This window comes from Neophocaena asiaeorientalis, unplaced genomic scaffold, assembly GCF_003031525.2.
Source record: "Neophocaena asiaeorientalis asiaeorientalis breed wild unplaced genomic scaffold, Neophocaena_asiaeorientalis_V1.1 scaffold889, whole genome shotgun sequence".
Taxonomy (NCBI): domain Eukaryota; kingdom Metazoa; phylum Chordata; class Mammalia; order Artiodactyla; family Phocoenidae; genus Neophocaena; species Neophocaena asiaeorientalis.
The window spans coordinates 804,374-822,566 of NW_020171798.1; the positions used below are offsets into that span (position 1 = coordinate 804,374).

Sequence of the window (18,193 nt, forward strand, 5' to 3'; positions counted from 1 at the left end):
TGCAGTCTGTAGTGCTGTAATGTCCTGTACACTGTTCCAATCATGGAAACCCAGGTGTGCCTTCAACCGTCCTCCCTCCTTCCCTGGTGAAGCCTAGGTAGCCTGCAGGGAGCCCCTGATCTCTTTCAGATGCCTTCAAGCCGGATGTGACTTTCAGACTTGAAGGCATCCTGGGTTCACAGAGTTCATCCTCAGCAAGTCCGCTCTCCTGTGAAGGGCACAGGGACACAGCACTGCAGTGAGACAGCGTTGGAGAAGCCAAGATAGCACGATAGCACTGGGGGGGTGGCGGTGAAAGGGAGAGCTCATTAGTGCCTCTAATGAGCCTTCCCTGGTTTCATTTGTGGCTGAGTCAGAACCTTTCTGAGTCATTTACCCTGTCACAGAGCAGTTCTCAGAGCAGGTAACCATCCTCAGAAAGGCTAGGACTCCTCCATCCCAGGGAGACTGCAGTGAAAATGTACCACTGCCCAGAACGGAGCTCGCTGCACTGGCCTGGAGACGCCGGGCACCTGCCTTTGGTGCCTGCCCCTCAAGCTCACCTGAACGAGGGGCTACGGGTACGAGCTGGGTGTGCTGGCCCCTAACCTGCATGTCCAGTGATCCCTCCAGTCTCTACTAATAGGCTTGGAACAGGGTCTAGTGTCCTCAGGGACCCCCTGGGGAGCAAGCTAGAGTCACCACTCCAGGACACCTCAGCCTTTTCTGGGATCACCCTTTGCCACTTGGCTCTCCTCCTGTGGGCACCGCCCAGAAGCAGGGAGATTCCGTACCGGGGCAAGATGGATCCTACTGAGATTGCAGGAGAGGTTCTCTCCATTCCAGGGGCATTCATGAGGTCACGGCCGCCTCCTCTGAAAGGGCAAGCACAAATCCTAACTACAGCTCTACCAGCCTGAGCCTCTAGGTAGCAGAAAAGTTCCCCTAGGTCACCTACCACCTGAGATTCTTCCCTCACCTTTTAATTTAGTTCAGTTTAGCTTCACTTTGTTTTTCTTGTTTTTTATTGAAGTATAGTTGATGTACAATGTGGTGTTAATTTCAAGTGTATCAGAGTGATCCAGTTACATATCTACATATATGTGTGTGTGTATACATATATTCTTTCTCAGATTCTTTTCCATTATAGGTTATTACAAGGTATTGAGTACTGTTCCCTGTGCTGTACAGTAGGGCCTTGTTGTTTACCTATTTTATGTATAGTAGTGTGTATACGTCACTTTGTTTTTCTGAGCCTTAGTTTGAGTGCGCCCTGTTTTGGGAAAGCAAGGCTATGTGTTTTCTTTTCCACTGGCACTTTGAACTGAATTTAATTGGACTCTTTCAACACGCGGTCCTTGGACACTGGAATGTTGAATTCCTGGTGTCTTTCTCCATCCTCCTCATGGGTTCACTAGAGTCCACCCATCCCACTTTCTTACTTTGTTGTCGGTGGCACCGTAGAGAACTGGTCCTCTCCTGGCCTCTGACTGGTGGTATAATCACTGACACGCTAACAACTCTGGCCTACAGCTTACTGGAGGGTAGGACTGAGCAGCCCTAAGGACATTGCTGGGCTGCAGCCTTCCACGAGCCTGTGGATAAGACAACAGGGTCAGGTTGTCTGGCGAGGCAAAATGGATAAGCCCCATCTTGTAGCTATTTTCCTAAGGCATCAACCAGACCCTTCCCCTGGCAGTGTTCTCTTCCCAACACTATCCACATCACCCCGCATTCCTCGATCCCTTCAGAATCCACCAGGTAAGAGAATTAACAGGGTGTGAAGAAGCAGAAATGGAGCCCTTTCTGCTCCAGACTCATAACCCCGAGATTGAGAAAGGGAAGTCTTCCCAGGGTAATAGATGGACATGATGCGGAAATCTAATTTTGACACGAGGACATAGTTTTTTTTTTAATGGAACAAGAAATTACATATATGGCATCATATTAAATGTAAACGCACCTGACTTTTTTATATGAGATCAACACAACGTTGAAGGATGTCCTTTCTTGGAAGTAGACCAGGAGTAATCCTACATTCTTGCCCCTCCCAACTACAGCAGTCTCATATTCATAAGTGGACACTAGGGAAGGCTAGCAGGGCTGGCTTTGGCCACAGGCCTTAAAGAAACTGGCTGCCCATGGGACGAGTCAACCCAGGATCTTGACCTCAGCTGACACGGCTCTGCCTGAAACAGTGTCAGACCCACAGGGAAGGAAGGATATTGCTCCTAACTCCTTCAGGCTCACCAAGCAAAACCAGGGCGGTAGTAGTAGTCCTCTCTTTCTAACCATAGGGCCGCATGGCTTGTGGTACAGGACTTCAACAAGTATCAAGTTGTTTTCCGGTATTTATTTCTATCAAAGAGCTGCACTGTTGCTTTGCCAACACGTTGGACGTGAACACCTTGGTAAGCCTTACAAGAGTGGATCCCACTGAAGTTTTACAAAGTATTCCAACGGCCTGTTAGGACATGGAACCTTATTTTCCAACCTTGGTGATGAGATGGGAAAATCTTTTTGCTGCCAGGACGGGAAATCTGTTTTAACGTAGGCTCTGTACCGACTCCCCTCGTGGCCATCCTGTTGAAAAGACATGTAACACATTTAGAAGTTGTTGGGCAAGACACTCACTCTACAGCACGGTAGACCGTTATTGTTCTTGGCTCCAGAAACCCATTGGAAGGTTTTGTTCCATTCTATATTTAGTCACGCCTGCTATGAAGTTAAGAATACTTTTATATCGTTGACATTTGACACAGAGACATTTTTCTGGAGGGACAAAAACATTCAAGCTCTCTTGTTAATGTTGGGAAAGTCCAATCCACCCCCCACCACCAAATGTGGCAGTGTCTAAGGTCAGAGCCAGGGACTAACCAGCCAGAAGTTTATGTTGCAGATAAATCCCACACGTTATGCCAGGGAAGTATGTCAAGAGGCTGACAGTGAAGCTGGCCAAGCCAAAATGTTTCCTGAAAAATTAGAATTCCCAGATAATGAACTGTAACTTTTACCTGATGAAAAATAGAGGCAAATTGGGCTGGTAATCCAACAATAAAATAAGGACTAGGTCCAAAGTATAACGAAAATCATGTGGGTAAGAATTTTCAAAACCTCAAATGATCTCCCGGCTGGTTTCTGTCTCTAATCTCACTCTGCATTGATTAATCCCGCAAGACTGCACAGTCAGTACCGGAGTTGAATTTCCTGCAGCTGTTTCAGGGGGTCTCTCCTTCCCATGTAGCCCCACTTCCTCCGAATCCAGGATTTGCCAACCCGGACACTATGGACATTTCAGTCCAGATCATTCTTTGTAGCAGGCGCCGTCCTGTGCATCTTAAAGTCTTTAGCAACATCACTGGTCCCTACCCACCAGATGTCAGTAGTAGCTCTCAAGCTGTAGCAATCAAAAATGTCTCCAGGGCTTCCCTGGTGGCGCAGTGGTTAAGAATCCGCCTGCCAATGCAGGGGACACGGGTTTGAGCCCTGGTTCGGGAAGATCACACATGCCGCGGAGCACCTAAGCCCGTGAGCCACAACTACTGAACCTGCGCTCTAGAGCCCGCGAGCCACAACTACCGAAGCCCACACGCCTAGAGCCCGTGCTCTGCAACAAGAGAAGCCACCGCAGTGAGAAGCCCGCACACCACAACTAACAGTAGACCCCACTCACCACAACTAGAAAAAGCCCACGCGCAGCAACGAACACCCAGTGCAGCCAAAAATAAATAAATAAATTTATTTAAAAAAAAAAAAACAACACCACAACAGGAGTGATTTCTGAACACCAGAAAGACTTTCTCATATTGAGGGTCATTAATTATGACATATATCCGATAGCAGGACTCTTTGAAGGTCTTTAAAAATTCTATTAGAAGACTAGTAGGTAGTGGATGGTTTAGGTCAGGGCACATAAATAGAATAGAATTTCCTTAAAGTCCTTTTTCAAACCTTCTGTTTACTTTCTCTTATATGGAACAGAAAAGATGTGAGTATACAAGAACACAAAGGAAAAGTAGATTATTTTGCAAGAGGTTTTTTCCTTCTTTAACTGAAGAACTAGGCATTCAAAAAAAAAAAAAGACACCAAGAGTATGCTTAAGTGAGAAACAGTGGAGAATGAAATTGAGAGATTAGTGGATCATTCATAACGGAATATAATGGTTACAACTAGGAGATTTGCCTACTGGTAAATGTTTCAGAACACACGTGTTACTAACTGCCCCTCCATCCCTTTCACTGGAAATGGATTTACAGATTGAAGAGCTTTTTAAATTTTAATTTTAAGTCCCCATTCTTTTATTTAGGTTTTATTAATCTTCACCATAAATATTAATTTATGAGCACCGATGCCCCAAGGGCCTCGGTGTAGCCTCTCACAAATGATAATGAAGATCACTACTGCAGTTCACAAAAAGCAGCATGTGAAAGAACCTGACAATTTGCTGCTCAATTTGAAGTAGGGCTAAAGCAAAAAGACAGCCGTCCTTCTCCACTACCACATTTAAAGTAACGGCGCCCGAAGTGTAAGTAGGATGCATTGAGAGGCTTGTCACTGGGTTGCAGTGGGAGGGATTTTGGCTTCCACTGTTTAAGGAGTTCTTAGCTATCAGCACAGAAACCTCAAGTTGTTTTTCCGTTTATCTGCTAACTATTGTTTCACCTCCCCTTTCTGCTTCACTAAGTACATTCTCCATGGGGTCAATTATTCCAGATCTTGCTGGAAGCACCTCTGTCATCAGGAGTCCCTTAACAATTCACCTGAGCTTTGCTATTTGCAAAATGAGAGCTCCTGTTTCCTCTCTCCAAAGAGGCATAGCTTCTGGGGATGGCAAGCATTTCATGCTTTCCAGGGATAAAGGGGGTTACCCGCCAAAAGGATTGCAAAAATGTCACCCCCGGAGGCCTTTTTCAACCTCTCGTTTGCTGTCAGGAGGCTTTCCATCTTGCTGAGAAGCGAAGGCTCCCTGGGCTAGCCCAGCCAAGGTTGCTACCGCTGCCTGTCTAGCCATTGGCAGAAGACGCTTCAGCTGCATTTATTAAATGGATCAGAGGCAGCACAAAGAAATGTCAAAACAATTTATTTAAGGGGAAAAGCTTAGTTAACACATGAGTCTACGGCATAAGTGATGAAAGCGTAACAACGGAATGTGTTTTTCTTTTTTATCAAAGTCGAACATAGACTGGTAGATCTTTAGGACTCAAAGCAACCTGGGCATCCTTGGTTCTCCGCCTCAGTGACAATGAAGGGCCATTCTCACCCCACCCACAGTAAGAGACTGGGTCCAGTAACCCAGTGGGGTGCTCAGGTTCTAGCCCTGGGCCGTTCTTGCCTCTCCACCACCCCTTGGTGATTTAAAACTGTGACTACTATCCAGCCTGAAACAGGCTGAAGCTCTTGACTTTCCCCTAAGCTCATATGCTGATCCCTCCAGGAAGCTTTCCAGGATGTCCATGTCTGTCTTACGGTTATTTGTGTACCAGCAGGTGAGGGTAGGAATTATATCCATTTCCTTGTATCTTGTTTGCAATGTCTGACTGACCCCCTGGCTTGGAAAAAGGAGAATCTATAGAACCTCTTTTTGTACAAACACATCTTCCTTTATTTATGCAACTCTTGCTGGGGGGTGGGGGGAACGGTCAAAGGGAGCAGAGGAGAGAGGGGCATCCCGGACAGGACAAGCTGGTGCAGGGCATTTGGACTTGAGGGGCAGACAGACTGTGATCAAGTCTGTTTTTCCACTTAAAAGATGCGTATCTTCAGGAAATTCGTGTGACTTCCTAAGCCTCCATTTCCAGTCTGTAAGAAGGAAGGGAACCTAAGGAACCGTGTCTGGTGCGAGATGGCAACAGGGTGACAAAGTGCAAAGAGCCCAGCGTAGCCCCGAGCACATGGGATTGCTCAGGACAGGGCTCCCAGTGGCTGTTCTCTACCGATGGTATTTGCTTCACTTCCCCTCTGAAAAACTCATACCAGAGATGATCCACTTGTTTTGACCCTTTTCCTGAAACATAGGCACACTTTATATAAAGATATTCTCACAACCCATTGCACGCATATCATCCGGGGACTTTCTGGAATACCATCCATCCGTGGGTATCATTTCCAGAATGAGGGCTGCTGTTCTAGTCTTAAATCTACATAGTTCTTGTCATAACTTGATATCGAATTAAAAAAAATTTTTTTAGGATTAATTTATTTTTGTCATTTACTATTATTACTTTTTTGGCTGCGTTGGGTCCTCGTTGCTGCGTGCAGGCTTTCTCTAGTTGCAGCGGGTGTGGGCCACTCTTTGTTGCAGTACATGGGCTTCTCACTGCGGTGGCTTCTCTTGTGGCGGAGCACGGGCTTTAGGGGCGTGGGCTTCAGTAGTTGTGGTGCGCGGGCTCAGTAGTTATGGCACGTGGGCTCAGCAGTTGTGGCTCACAGGCTCTAGAGCGCAGGCTCAGTAGTTGTGGCTCATGGGCTTAGTTGCTCCGCGGCATGTGGGTTCTTCCCAGACCAGGACTCGAACCCGTGTCCCCTTCATTGGCAGGCGGATTCTTAACCACTGGACCACCAGGGAAGTCCCCGAATTTTTTACAAGGTAATTATCATGTGGTCCATTTTTAGTTTCTCTGCAAGAAAGCCAAAATGCTACTTAGCATCCTAGTCTAATGCTGTACATGTAAAAACATTCTGCAAGTGACTGACAGAAAAGAGGCAGATCATTTTATTTCAGCGGATGTGTAGAGACAAAGCTTATACTCCGAGGAAGCATCAATATTTACTAACCAGATGTAACTGGGATTATCTGCAAAGTTTGTTTTCTTCTGTGCTTTGGTTAATGAATATGAAAGGACAGTCAACTTCTCCAATTTTAAAAAGCATTGTTTTAAATTGAAGTATAGTTGATTTACAATGTTGTGTCAATTTCAGGTGTACAGCGAAGTGATTCAGTCATATACATATACATATATATCTATTCTTTTTCAGATTCTTTACCCTTAAAGGTTATCACAAGATATTGAGTATATAGTTCCCTGTGCTATACAGTAGGACCTTGTTGGTTATCTATTTTATATGCAGTAGTGTGAACATGTTAATCTCAAACTCCTAATTTATCCCTCCCCTCCCTTTCCCCTTTGGTAAGCATCAGTTTGTTTTCTATGTATGTGAATCTGTTCCTGTTTTTGAAATCAGTTCATTGGTATCATTTTTTCAGATTCCACATATAAGCCGTATCATATGATATTTGTCTTTGTCTGACTTCACTTAGTATGATCATCTCTAGGTCCATGCATTTTGCTGCCAAGGGCATTATGTCATTCTTTTTTATGGCCGAGTAGTATTCCATTGTATACGTATACCAGATCTTCTTTATCCATTCATCTGTCGACAGACATTTAGGTTGCTTCCACGTCTTGGCTATTGTAAATAGTGCTGCAGCAAACATTATGGGTTTCTCCAGATATGTGCCCAGGAGTGGGATTGCAGGATCATATGGTAGCTCTAGTTTTAGTTTTTTAAGGAATCTCCATACTGTTTCCCATAGTGGCTGCACCAATTTACATTCCCACCAGCAGTGTAGAAGGGTTCCCTTTTCTCCACACCCTCTCCAGCATTTACTATTTGTGACTTTTTAATGGATGGCAAGGACACTTTGAGAACCCTGTTTTTGCAGCTCTGAAAGTACACCTGTCTCACCAGCAATTAAATGAATAAAGTGGATCCCCAGATATTTGTTGGGGGAAGGATTCCAACTTTTCTCCAAATTCTGATGTCCACGTGTTGAAACGAATAGCTCCCTCCGTCCTGCTGACCGGCACAATCGGAAGCTGGATCGTCTGCTTACTAGGATCTGTTCCTTGTTCTCTCAGTCCTTTGATTTGGATATAAGAAATCAGATTAATGCATCCCTAAAACCGAACTCCTTTTAGCTCTCTTCAAGACCACCTTCCATATTTTTCACCAGCCTGGATGCTGTCATCATCAATGTTTTTTAGGCATAGGACTCATATATTTTTTCCAAAGTGTGAAAATTTAATTAACCCTGCATACAGGTGCTTGCCAAATCCTGTAGTGCTTTCTTGGATCATGCCTTTTAGATATTCATTCATAACAGTTTTGATGTTACTTTACAACCTTGGGTGATGCTGGCTGTTGCTGTTTTCTGCATAACAGTTATTGAGCTGTCAAGGATGCTATATTTCCCCACACACTTACATGGGTGATGTTTCTATATTTTGTTCCCAGAGTTCAGCTCTCCTGATGGTTCACAGAAGTGAGTTTCTCATCCACGTCTGTCTCACCACCTGCCTCCCCCTCATCTGTTGCCCGAGTCCCTGGGGATGCCAGGTCCTTTCTTTCTTTGCCCCGAGTTCCCCCCAGAAAGAAAAGCAGGAGGTAGGCAACACACATTGGCCACGATCATCTAAAACATCAACAAAAACAATGAAACTTCTCCTTACCTTGAAAAACTGAAAAGGAACCTTTTTTTTTTTTTCTGAAAGAGAAACTTTTAAACATAGACAAGTCCAACCTTTTAAAACATCCTGTTCCCCTACTGCTATTGTCTGTATTGATTCCTTCCCGTCATGTTTGGAGTGTGACTTCTGTCTTGCATATAATTTAGAAACCATTCACTCTTCTAAATGCAGGCAGAAGTGTTCTTTTTTTTTTTAATTTTTAAATTTTTATTTATTTATTTATTTTGGACTGTGTTGGGTCTTCGTTTCTGTGCGAGGGCTTTCTCTAGTTGCGGCAAGCGGGGGCCACTCTTCATCGCGGTGCACGGGCCTCTCGCTATCGCGGCCTCTTTTGTTGCAGAGCACAGGCTCCAGACGCGCAGGCTCAGTAGCTGTGGCTCACGGGCCCAGTTGCTCCGCGGCACGTGGGATCTTCCCAGACCAGGGCTCGAACCTGTGTCCCCTGCATTGGCAGGCAGATCTTCAACCACTGCGCCACCAGGGAAGCCCCAGAAGTGTTCTTTTAATTACAGTGAATAAAATCAATTACTTGAGTATTCACATGCCTAGATATTGCAATGTGTTATCCACTATCATTTTATATGTGTTCGTAATTTCTTCAGATAAACTGAAAGTTCTTTGAGAATGTCCCTTCTGAAAATACACGGTGGGCTTGGATGAGTATATGTTCAAGATGAGCCAAGGGTGTTGCCAGCGGTTAAGGGGGCCCATGCAACCTTAAACCTCATTTATGGAATCATGGGACCAGAGAGTGCGAGAAATTAATCATACTGGCCAGCCCTCCCCATCCAGAGTGCGGTGTAGCCTCTGCTGAGTTACCATCTAAACAGAACTTTGAGAACCTGTAGTTTACTTAGAAGAGGTTTTCAGGTGATGAAGAGTCTGGAAACCATGTCTTCTGAGCAACAGAAAAAAAAAAATGGAGATGTTTAGCTTAAAGAAGAAAAGACATAGGAAGGACATGGTTGATTTGTCATCAGTTAAAACTAATGCATTCATTCAGTTTTCATTAAACAAACATTTGTGGAGCACCTTCTGTGTACCAGGGGAGGGACACCACAGGCGAAAGAGAGGGACTGGTCACAGCGTTTGCAAAACTTAGAGTTAGTTGTGGGAGAACCAGGAGAAAAGGTTTTCCGAGGGGACCGTATGGTTTGGTTAGGATCTGCTTCTCTACAGTTCTGTGGGCAAAAGAGGCTGTTTGCCTTATTGTTTCTTAGTTCTGGATCCTTTCGTTCCTTTGTAACTGGTTTTTTCTCTTTCTCAAGAACAGACAGTTATGCTCGAGTGGGAGATGCGTGGTGATTGGGGATGATGGGGGTTGAGGGGCGAGCAGCCAGCACACGGGGGTCGGGAAAATCCATTCTGAGGAATAACGCGGTGAAAGCTCTGAAATGGGAGGTGGGATTCATCAGTCAGCAGGTCCTGGGGGTGCAGAAATGCATCAAGGCTGGAAGGAGACTGGATTTGGTCAGCCCTGCCTGGAGCCATCCCAGCCCTGAAGGAGTGAGTGCAGTGGCCTGAGCCTTGGTGGGGGCATCAAGTGACCTGCATCCTGGACCTCCTTTGGTTCCAGTTTAGCTGTGGGACCTTGAGCAACGGCCCAGGCTCTCCAGGGTCTCCTCTTTCCTGGCCGCATATTGAAAGACTGAATTATCTCAAAACTTCTCTCCCTGCTTGACTTCTACACAGCTGCATCACGCTTTGGGTCTAAGATTAAGATGTTAGAAAGACTTCCCAGGACCAGTATCATTTAGGCAAAGACTAAACATGCTAGGCTCTGGGATTCAATGGTAATTAAAGGGCCCGTTTACCTTATTATTCTTAACTCTGCCCTGTGATGTTCCATAATTAAGTGTTCTCTCCCTCTGACCACATTTTTCCCTAAAGCTGACATCCCTTTATCTGTCTCTTCCCCCCCGCCCCCACCCTTTGGGGACTATCTAGCAGGGATGCTCGCTTCTGACTGGATTTTACAGTTGATTAGAGAGAATCCTCTTGTACCCCATAGGAACAAACCGTGCCTCACTGCAAAACTATCCAAAAGCTGTTTACCAGCCTCCACGGGCCGCAGCTGGCCTCTGGAGCTGATGGCTTCCTCCCTGATTCCTTGGAAGGCTCACACAGGACAGGAAACTCCTGTGGCTTATCTAGCGGAGACCAGCATTATCAAACACTCAACGGGGAAGTTGGGTGGTGGCAGGAACTACCCTCTGCTCACTCAACACCTCTCTGTTAGAGGTTCTCAGCCGCACAAGCCGCACAAGGTTCTCAGCCAACCGCGCAAGCCACCAAATCCAGAGAGCTGCCTTTGATCACAGCAGCCTTCCATGAGTGATAGAGGCAGCGTCAAATCTGCCCCATGAAGTTAGCCGTTGGGATTTCAGCCAGAAGTGCTCCCACCACGCATAGCTCTGTGCCCCCATAAGATCATCTCTGCCTTCTGACTAAGTTTGAAATGCCACATTATGACACGCAACTCTTCTTGATGGAAATTCAAAGTCTTTTTCTTGGAGAAAAAGATTAATTCTCACACTCTGTCCTGGCCCAGAATAATAATTATTATAATCATTTTGGCTAATATTTACTGCATGCTGATTATGTACCAGGCTCTGGTCTGTGCGATTTTCATGCAGTATCTCATTTAATCTCCACAACAACCTTATAAGGCAGTTGTGGTCCCCATTTAAGAGGTGAGCTAACTGAGGCACTAACTGAAGGTTTAATTTAATTCGCCCTGTCAAAGAGCTGGGAAGTAGCACGGCCAAGACCCAGACCCACAGAGGCTGACCCCAGATCTTGCCTCTTTATTGCTGCACCTTACTGTCATTTTGCCGGCTGAGAATTTAAATACCAAAGATTGTAAAAAGTGGGCATAAGTTCACATTTGGGACAATATCAGAAACTAGACCTCCAGCTTCGGGAGCTCTTGTCTCCTCCCCTCTTCTTATTCCGGTGGTAGAATTAGGCTACGTGCCGTGTGTTCCTGCAGTTCAGGGTTCTCCTTCCATGGATGACCTTGTTTGTCATCTTCAGAAACTGGCTTTCCCTCTGGAAGCAACAACACTTCCCTGCTCCAGATCTGACCATTGGAAGCCTTAAAGGTGCATCACTCTTGTGAACAGGAAACCCAAGACACGGGCAGGCTTGATGCCAAGGGGGCTGCGCCTGGCGCTCAGGAAGGTCTTCAGCAAGACTTCGTCCTGGAGGACATATAAGGAAGTCTTCCAGACTGCCTCCTAATTATTCCATATGGAAAGGAATGGGCTGGACAAATTGTGAACCATGGAGCTGTCACCGTTACTATAGGATGAGGAAAATTTACATTTTGTACGTCAAGCGGTAACTTAATTTAAAAATAAAAAATTGCCGCAGGCTGCCATCCCACAAATAATGTGTAGCTTGCTGGGCAAGCCAAACACTTCTACAAATAATAAGGAAATAAAACGTGAGGCTAACAGGATGGCTTGGCATGGGAAGAAAAGGATATCAAGCATGTCCAGTTAATTTCAGGTCAATTTCTAATACACAACCAAATGCTCAATCCTATTTGGAGCGAAGTGGAGGCGTGGCTACATAAAAACTCCATGTAACACTATTCCAAGTAGGCCTCCTGCTTCGCGTTATTCTGTTACACATATCTGTTAAGGTGGAAGGAAGAGGGAAGGGAATTGGAGAAAGTGCCCCGTAATTTACACCCCCTGGGCCTTCTGAGTGGCTGAGTGTCCACTTGGTCCTCTAGCCCTGGGGTGGACTGAGCAGTGATGGGCCATTCCCAGAAGTTCCCATCCCTTGCCCCGCCACACTGCCACACATCCTCCGGGCAGCCTCCAGCCAGCCTCAGAGCTCGTGTGAAATCACACAATGGGCTATTAAAGAAAATATATAATCTCCACTTATCACTGAATAGAAAATGAAGTGAAATGGAGCCACTAAAGTAAAAAACCCAACTGCTAGTCTTCTAGAAAGAGTCTTTATCTTTTAATTCCACAGGTTAAACAAAAAAATGCCTTAGATCATTTGCCTCAACCTAAGACACAAATGCCTATCCAAATACTTGCAAATAGTTGGATTTTCATTGACTCAAATTCACAGTTCGGGATTTTTTTTTTTTTTTTTAAGTAGAAGAGGAAAACAGGCTCAGTTGTGAAATCAGCTAAAGATGTGTTAAGTAGAACCGTCCTTTTTCTTCTGGCTGAATTTCTACTTTTTAAAATAGATCATTGAGTGATCATTTTGAATCCCAAACGCAATTCAGTTGAATTGTGAAAATGGACTCTCAAAATGATACTAGGAAAAAAAATCAATTTCACTTCTTAGGATCTCCAGCTTAATGTACATGTTCCAAAAAACTTAAACTTCTTGGACTTCTAATGCTGCCAACTACTTTAGAATTTAAAGATCAAATTGTGTTCACCTTTCATATGTTGTTATGAAATTACAGCCCCTCTTCTGTGCTGACCGTCTCTCCACATACATAGAATTTATAGAGTCTTTGCATTCATGGTCATGTTAGCTTCACTTTTAAGAGCCAGCCTAATGGAAATAACTAGACTCTTTTCCTGATCCTTTCCTGCTACCGAGGGTATTCCTTGGCTTTTTTTTTTTTTTTTTGCGGTATGCGGGCCTCTCACTGTTGTGGCCTCTCCCGTTGCGGAGCACAGGCTCCGGACGCGCAGGCTCTGCGGCCATGGCTCACGGGCCCAGCCGCTCTGCGGCATGTGGGATCTTCCCAGACCGGGGCACGAACCCGTGTCCCCTGCATCGGCAGGCGGACTCTCAACCACGGCGCCACCAGGGAATCCCTGAAATTCAGATTTTTTACTTCTTCAGTGGTGTGAGAAAAATCGGATACCCGTATATGATTCAGGATGCTGTACAAATCAGTCTTCAAGCAGAAATTTATGGGCAGACATGAATTTAGGGTAAGTCTAGTGCTATGGTCTGAATGTTTCTGTCCCCTCAGTATTCATATGTCAAAACCTAACCCCCAATGTGATGGTGTTAGGAAGTGAGGCCTCTGGGAGGTGCTTAGGTCATGAGGGGAAAGCCCCCATAAATAGGATTAGTGCCCTTATAAAAGGGAACCCAGAGAGATCCCGAGCCATTCCACCATGTGAGAACACAGAGGGAAGTTGGCAACCTGTAACCCAGAAGTTTCTCACAAGTTCCCAACAATGCTGGCACCCTGATCTGGGACTTCCAGCCTCCAGAACTCTGAGAAAGGTCTTTCTGTTTTTTATAAGCTACCCAGTCCATGGTACTTGTTATAGCATCCTGAACGGACTAAGACATTTAGGTTCTAGGAAACATTTCCATTATTATGGAATTGGTCTTTCTAAATAGATGATTTTACATGCTAGGGGAGAGAAGAATGAATGAATGACCTTGGGCTTCATTCTAAATAGAAATCATAAATAGAGATTTATTTTGAACTCTTTGGACGGGAAAGAACTTAACCAGGCTATTTTCCTTGGAAAGGTGGGGGTTCGAGAAGTAGGAATAAACATAGAAATTCCCGAGTGACCCTGCAGTGGCTATTTATTTCTCTGTTCTGAAAGTATCAGGTGCTCAGTGGTGCCTCTGGATGTCTTTCTTCCCTTTATTCTGTGTATCCTTGTACATTCTCACCTCAAGCACATTTTTCTTATTTGTCTATGTAAGGAAATTGTCTAAGTCGAGGAGGACACATGAAGATCAGTGTACTCAGGGAGCTCTGAGTGAGGAAGCATCCTCTCTTACTGCTCCAGTCAAAACTGTCTCAACAGCAACTGGGGGCCACAAAGGAAATATTGTGCTTTACGCTGGTGTTTGGAGGAGGTGGCATTAAGAAGCCTGCAAATAAATAGCCAAGTTTCTGATCTTTACCTTTGGCTTCTAAATTGCTGGCTGGTCATTGGCACGGCTGTTGTTTTTTACTATAGACAGGAGCTGCTTTGGGTATTGCCTTGCCCTTAATCAATACCCACTCCAAAAGAGAACAGCCTGTTAGATCATCTTTAGCCCGCCTTCCCCTGCACCTTAAGGGGTCCAGGCAGGATTATTCCCTACATCTCAAGTATTCCCTACATCTCAGACCAGCCTGGCTGCAAATGACTCCAACAAGGAGGCTTTCACCAGCTCTCTGGGGATATGTATTCACAGGTTGGGAAATGTTTCCGGATACCCAGCCTTGCTTTCTCTGCTCTTCTATTTCTTCACGTAGCTCTCAGTTCATGCCCAATACACCAAAGCAGAAACAGGTCAAAGCTGAATATATTCTTTCACTCTGGTCTTCAGATCTCTGTAGCCAAGAATTTCTTTTTTGAACCAGATGCCTAAAAGGAAGAAGTGCAAAGTTGATTTCCTTGAGCAGCAGATTTTTACCATGTACCATATTCAATCAGTCAAATACGTTTACTGATTGGTAACATGAGATTACCTAAGTAAAAAACCTTTCTACTAAAACAGACAGACAAACAAACAAAAAACAAATAACAAACACCTTTCACTACAATGGAAAATTTCAGTGTTACACTAAAAATGGGTTTTAATGAAGAGCAAAAGGGTAAGATTAAAAAGCATTGACATCCCCCTCTTGCCAAAATTAACTTTCTTAGGGAAATGGTCTGAATAAACAGGAGCTGTAAGTGGGAAGTGCTCAGATCAGCGTGGCTGTATTTTTTTTTAACATCTTTATTGGAGTATAATTGCTTTACAATGTTGTGTTAGTTTCTGCTGTATAACAAAGTGAATCAGCTATATGCATACATATATCCCCGTATCCCCTCCCTCTTGCTTCTCCCTCCCACCCTCCCTGTGCCACCCCTCTAGGTGGTCACAAAGCACCGAGCTGATCTCCCTGTGCTATATCCTGAGAAAACCATAATTCAAAAAGAGTCATATAGCACACTGTCCATTGCGAGGATGAATTTTTGTACACAAAAATAAACATGCAAGTGCTTTCGGCTGACTAAAAAACTGCGATTAGAGGAACTCCTTCATACGATGTCTGCATCTCTCCCTCTCAGCCCAGTGGTCAAGTTTAAGCCCCATCCTTGGTACAGTGATTGAATCTAAATCCTGACCAGTGATGTGACCAGTCCCAGCCATCCTAGTGGTCTCTCCAAGTGACTGCAGGTCTCTCCAGTGGTGTCACAGACAGACACGCAGTCAACATTCAATGAAGAAACACTCCAATCAGATTCTCTGTGAAGTCCTTCTTTCAACAAATGGCTGTGATATGCCAAATACTCCTCTAAATACTGGGCATGAAGCAGAGACCAAAACACACCCAACCCCACTGTCATGGGAGTCCCTTTGTGTGGAACAGGGTAGGCAGAAAATAAACAAACCTGTACTGTGTCCAGTGATGGGCAATGCCATACAGAAAAGTGAGGCAGTCTAGGAGGACAAAGTGGGGTAGCCGGGGAAAGGATGTGGTTTGGATTGGATGATCAGTATGGCTTCCCTTTGAGAGAAGTCCTTTATAAACCACAAGACTCTATCTGGGGAAAGAGAGTTCCAGGCAGAGGGAACAGTCAATGCAATGGTCTGGAGGAGGGAGCATGGCTTGTCCAGGGACTGGAATAAAGGGAGGGAGAGAGAAGGAAAGTGGGAGGACATGAGTGGGAGTTGGGAAAAGGTATTCCAAATAATGTTGATTTCTTTTCTGGGCTGGGGTATACACTTTAGGTTTTACTCTGAATTAGATGGGAGGCATTGGAGGAATTTGAGCCGAGGTATAATGTGCTCTGGCTTATGATTTTAAAGAACTGTTCCAACCGCTGCTTGGACAATAGGCTCCCGGAGGCCAGGTTCTAAAGTTCACTTTGTTTAATCATCCCCCGACTGGCCAGCACAGAAAGCATGTTCGTGAGACTTGCAAACAATACAAGATAGGGAAAATAATAGAATCAAGATCTTAAAACGTTTCTTCTTAACTTTTAAAACCCAGCCAAGTAGCAGCCTGTCTCGGCCCCATACCCCTAGCCCCAACGCCCCCTGTCCTGATGGGTAGATTCTCTCGGGGGACATTCCCTTAACCCCGCACCCACGTCAATCACCACATTCTGGGATTTGCAGGTTTAGCCCTCTCTCTCCCCTTCAACACTGAGCCATCCTTGAAAACAGGATGGTGCCTTGGTCACCTTCCAAGGTAGGGATTCAGTAAAATTTCTCTGGATCAGTGAATTCTTTACCAGTCTATTAGGATGGATCTGGACCGATGAGATGAAATCTATTAAAAACCAACTGCTTATGCGTACGATAGATAAGGTTGACCTTGTTATGAAAGTTCAGGTGAAAGAAAAATCTGATTTTTAGCAGACCTTGAACTCAGTATGAGGTATCCATGTGATAGAGCTGCCTTAAAAAAAAAAAAAGAAAGTTGGTGACGTCTTGTGATCTAAGCAGGTTAGCCATTTGCTGATCAGAACCAGAGCTCTGTACGGGATACATGATGCTGTACTTTTCACCTGGTTTGGACTTGCGTGTATAGTGGTGTCTATATGGGTATGTGTGTGCACGTGTGAGCTGAAACAGTGTTATCTTTTCTTTCATCAGAGTAAGAGCCCGGCCGGCAGAGCCTAAATCTGAAACTGTGATGCCAGTAGTTTGGAAGCAGAAAAGTCCACACTCAGGAACACCTGTCTGGTGGCTGGGTGTGTTGCGTCCTTGGCCTTTTAACTTGGCCTCGGATTTTGTAAACACCTGAGGAAGAAAGCTGTACGTGTGCGTGTACACTACAGTATCCCCTGAGACGAACAGGGAGGCCTGATTTACTTAAGTACCCCCTTCGAGGGAACGTGTGTGCAAGTTTATAAAATTCAAAGAGATGGACTTTTTTATATAAAATTGCCCTTGGAAAGCCTAGCTCCCGTAGACCTCCCACTCTAGAGTCTTCTACTACGTGATTTCTTCTGTGTCCGGGTGTGTTCCTTGTTATTTCTTTCAAGAAAATACATGACCCTGGGTTATCATTATGGATGGAGTGCATTTTTTTTTCATCCCATTTTCTCAGTTCTTACAAGTATAATTTAACTAAAGAATGAACTCCTCACTGTTGGTTATAATACTGAAGAGCAAGTCAAGCCTGCTGTTTGAATATAGTCTATTTATTGCTGACAATTACCGTAGTCTGAAGAAGTCATAAATAGACAGACATGGCAGAAATAGTTGACATGCTTCATTGTAATGATTCAGTTCTACTGACCATATCCTAGAGAGAGAGGGAAAAAATGACAAAGCACTGCACTTGTTGGTTTCCAAATTATTTTTACATGGCATCATCTGATTCTAATTGTGTCTCATATTTCAGCTTTTTCTAGTCAGAAGCAGTGTGATCTTGTCATTAGAATAATAAAACAAAAATTGTACCTACTACTCTGAGTCAAGCTGGGAGGAGGATGAGAGCTTTTTATTTTTAGAGTAGACTCCACTTACCTTATAGATAGAGATCAATCTTCTCTAAATCCCGCAAAATAAACAACCTTGTTCTAACTTCTGTGTGACTTTGACAAGTCACTTAACCTCTCTGGGTTCCACTTTCTTCTATAAAATAAAGGGGTTGGACCACATATTCTCAAACAAATTTTCTGGCTCTCTAAATGCCTTTAATTGCTGTTATAATACGTGCACTGACTTTGATCTTAAAGATCACTGTCCATCTGCTTACTTTCATAGTTCCTTAACTTTTTATTCTTCACTGCGTATCTCAACATCAGGGTAGGCAGATGGACAGATGAATTGCTGTATCTTAGTTCAG

At 44.5% G+C, this 18,193-nt stretch overlaps 1 protein-coding gene across 1 annotated transcript in view; it reads left to right on the forward strand.

The window, feature by feature from the left end:
* Positions 1–18,193, forward strand: part of FRMD4A (FERM domain containing 4A) — a 316,648-nt gene that overhangs the window by 25,931 nt on the left and 272,524 nt on the right.